This window comes from Vigna unguiculata, unplaced genomic scaffold, assembly GCF_004118075.2.
Source record: "Vigna unguiculata cultivar IT97K-499-35 unplaced genomic scaffold, ASM411807v1 contig_132, whole genome shotgun sequence".
NCBI lineage: Eukaryota > Viridiplantae > Streptophyta > Magnoliopsida > Fabales > Fabaceae > Vigna > Vigna unguiculata.
The window spans coordinates 71,114-75,000 of record NW_021010836.1 but is presented as its reverse complement, the minus strand read 5'-3'; the positions used below and the strand labels follow the sequence as shown (position 1 = coordinate 75,000).

The 3,887-nt window shown below is 38.0% G+C and overlaps 2 non-coding genes across 2 annotated transcripts in view; both read right to left on the bottom strand.

Moving 5' to 3' along the window:
* The window catches only part of TRNAM-CAU, a 74-nt gene extending 36 nt beyond the window's left edge, over positions 1-38 (bottom strand). The window contains exon 1 of the tRNA in view: positions 1-38. This exon is cut by the window's left edge and continues 36 nt beyond it. This is a non-coding gene — a tRNA (tRNA-Met).
* A 1,874-nt stretch (positions 39-1,912) lies between these two features.
* On the bottom strand, positions 1,913-1,986 carry TRNAM-CAU. Its single transcript has one exon. It is a non-coding gene; the product is annotated as a tRNA-Met (tRNA).
* Between the last annotated feature and the right edge of the window lie 1,901 nt (positions 1,987-3,887).

The following is a 3,887-nucleotide window of genomic DNA, read 5'->3' as shown; positions in this document are numbered from 1 at the left end:
TTATGAGTTGGGCGCTTTAACCATTCAGCCATGGATGCTTAGCGGGAATCCTCGTACATGGTGAATAACCAAATTCCAATTGAAGTGAAATCTTTCGGATAAATCAATGCAATTAGGAGGATTCGATGAAAGGACATCAATTCAAATCCTGGATTTTCGAATTGAGAGAGATATTGAGAGAAATCAAGAATTCTCGCTATTTCTTAGATTCATGGACCCAATTCAATTCAGCGGGATTTTTCATTCATATTTTTTTCCATCAAGAGAGTTTTATAAAACTCTTGGACTCCCGAATTTGGAGTATCCTACTTTCACGCAATTCACAGGGTTCAACAAGCAATCGATATTTCACGATCAAGTATGTAGTACTCTTTGTAGTAGCGGTCCTTATATATCGTATTAACAATCGAAAAATGGTCGAAAGAAAAAATCCCTATTTGACAAGGCTTCTTCCTATACCTATGAATTCCATTGGACCCAAAAATGATACATTGGAAGAATCATCTGAGTCTTCCAATATCAATAGGTTGATTGTTCCGCTCCTGTATCTTCCAAAAGGAAAAAAGATCTCTGAGAGTTCTTTCCTGGATCCGAAAGAGAGTACTCGGGTTCTCCCAATAACTAAAAAGTATATCATGCCTGAATTTAACTGGGATTCGCGGTGGTGGAGGAACTGGATAGGAAAAAAGAGCGATTCTAGTTGTAAGATATCTAATGAAACCATCGCTGGAATTGAGATCTCATTCAAAGAGAAAGATATCAAATATCTGGAGTTCCTTTTTGTATATTATATGGATGATCCGATCCGTAAGGACCATGATTGGGAATTTTTTGATCGTCTTTCCCCGAGAAAGAGGCGAAACATAATCAACTTGAATTCGGGACAGCTATTCGAAATCTTAGTGAAAGACTGGATTTATTATCTCATGTTTGCTTTTCGTGAAAAAATACCAAAGGAAGTGGAGGGTTTCTTCAAACAACAAGGGACTGGGTCAATTATTCAATCAAATGATATTGAGCATGTTTCGCATCTCTTCTTGAGAAACAAGCGGGCTATTTCTTTGCAAAATTGTGCTCAATTTCATATGTGGCAATTCCGTCAAGATCTCTTCGTTAGTTGGGGGAAGAGTCCGCACGAATCGGATTTTTTGAGGAACATGTCACGAGAGAATTGGATTTGGTTAGACAATGTGTGGTTGGGAAACAAGGATCGGTTTTTTAGCAAGGTACGGAATGTATCATCAAATCTTCAATATGATTCCACGAGATCTAGTTTCATTCAAGTAACGGATTCTAGCCAATTGAAAGGATCTTCTGATCAATCCAAGGATTCTTTCGATTCCATTAGGAATGAGGATTCGAAATATCACACATTGATCAATCAAAGAGAGATTCAACAACTAAAAGAAAGATCGATTCTTTGTTGGGATCCTTCCTTTCTTCAAACGGAACGAACAGAGATAGAATCAGAGCGATTCCTTAAAATCCTTTCTGGATATTCCTCAATGTGCCGACTATTCATGGAACGTGAGAAGCAGATGAATAATCATCTGCTTCCGGAAGAAATCGAAGAATTTTTTGGGAATCCTGCAAGAGCCACTCGTTCTTTTTTCTCTGACAGATGGTCAGAACTTCATCTGGGTTCGAATCCTACTGATAGGTCTACTAGAGATCAGAAATTGTTGAAAAAAGAACAAAAGAAACATCTTGCTTTTTCCAGGCGATCGGAAAAGAAAGAAATAGTGAATTTATTCAAGATAATTATGTACTTACAAAATACCGTCTCAATTCATCCTATTTCATCCTATCGAGGATGTGATATGGTTCCAAAGGGTGAACTGGACAGTTCCAATAAGATTTCATTCTTGAACAAAAATCCGATAGACTTTTTGGAGGGAGGGTCCCATTGGCGTGCATCCAGTAGGAATTGAACCTACGAATTCGCCAATTATGAGTTGGGCGCTTTAACCATTCAGCCATGGATGCTTAGCGGGAATCCTCGTACATGGTGAATAACCAAATTCCAATTGAAGTGAAATCTTTCGGATAAATCAATGCAATTAGGAGGATTCGATGAAAGGACATCAATTCAAATCCTGGATTTTCGAATTGAGAGAGATATTGAGAGAAATCAAGAATTCTCGCTATTTCTTAGATTCATGGACCCAATTCAATTCAGCGGGATTTTTCATTCATATTTTTTTCCATCAAGAGAGTTTTATAAAACTCTTGGACTCCCGAATTTGGAGTATCCTACTTTCACGCAATTCACAGGGTTCAACAAGCAATCGATATTTCACGATCAAGTATGTAGTACTCTTTGTAGTAGCGGTCCTTATATATCGTATTAACAATCGAAAAATGGTCGAAAGAAAAAATCCCTATTTGACAAGGCTTCTTCCTATACCTATGAATTCCATTGGACCCAAAAATGATACATTGGAAGAATCATCTGAGTCTTCCAATATCAATAGGTTGATTGTTCCGCTCCTGTATCTTCCAAAAGGAAAAAAGATCTCTGAGAGTTCTTTCCTGGATCCGAAAGAGAGTACTCGGGTTCTCCCAATAACTAAAAAGTATATCATGCCTGAATTTAACTGGGATTCGCGGTGGTGGAGGAACTGGATAGGAAAAAAGAGCGATTCTAGTTGTAAGATATCTAATGAAACCATCGCTGGAATTGAGATCTCATTCAAAGAGAAAGATATCAAATATCTGGAGTTCCTTTTTGTATATTATATGGATGATCCGATCCGTAAGGACCATGATTGGGAATTTTTTGATCGTCTTTCCCCGAGAAAGAGGCGAAACATAATCAACTTGAATTCGGGACAGCTATTCGAAATCTTAGTGAAAGACTGGATTTATTATCTCATGTTTGCTTTTCGTGAAAAAATACCAAAGGAAGTGGAGGGTTTCTTCAAACAACAAGGGACTGGGTCAATTATTCAATCAAATGATATTGAGCATGTTTCGCATCTCTTCTTGAGAAACAAGCGGGCTATTTCTTTGCAAAATTGTGCTCAATTTCATATGTGGCAATTCCGTCAAGATCTCTTCGTTAGTTGGGGGAAGAGTCCGCACGAATCGGATTTTTTGAGGAACATGTCACGAGAGAATTGGATTTGGTTAGACAATGTGTGGTTGGGAAACAAGGATCGGTTTTTTAGCAAGGTACGGAATGTATCATCAAATCTTCAATATGATTCCACGAGATCTAGTTTCATTCAAGTAACGGATTCTAGCCAATTGAAAGGATCTTCTGATCAATCCAAGGATTCTTTCGATTCCATTAGGAATGAGGATTCGAAATATCACACATTGATCAATCAAAGAGAGATTCAACAACTAAAAGAAAGATCGATTCTTTGTTGGGATCCTTCCTTTCTTCAAACGGAACGAACAGAGATAGAATCAGAGCGATTCCTTAAAATCCTTTCTGGATATTCCTCAATGTGCCGACTATTCATGGAACGTGAGAAGCAGATGAATAATCATCTGCTTCCGGAAGAAATCGAAGAATTTTTTGGGAATCCTGCAAGAGCCACTCGTTCTTTTTTCTCTGACAGATGGTCAGAACTTCATCTGGGTTCGAATCCTACTGATAGGTCTACTAGAGATCAGAAATTGTTGAAAAAAGAACAAAAGAAACATCTTGCTTTTTCCAGGCGATCGGAAAAGAAAGAAATAGTGAATTTATTCAAGATAATTATGTACTTACAAAATACCGTCTCAATTCATCCTATTTCATCCTATCGAGGATGTGATATGGTTCCAAAGGGTGAACTGGACAGTTCCAATAAGATTTCATTCTTGAACAAAAATCCGATAGACTTTTTGGAGGGAGGGTCCCATTGGCGTGCATCCAGTAGGAATTGAACCTACGA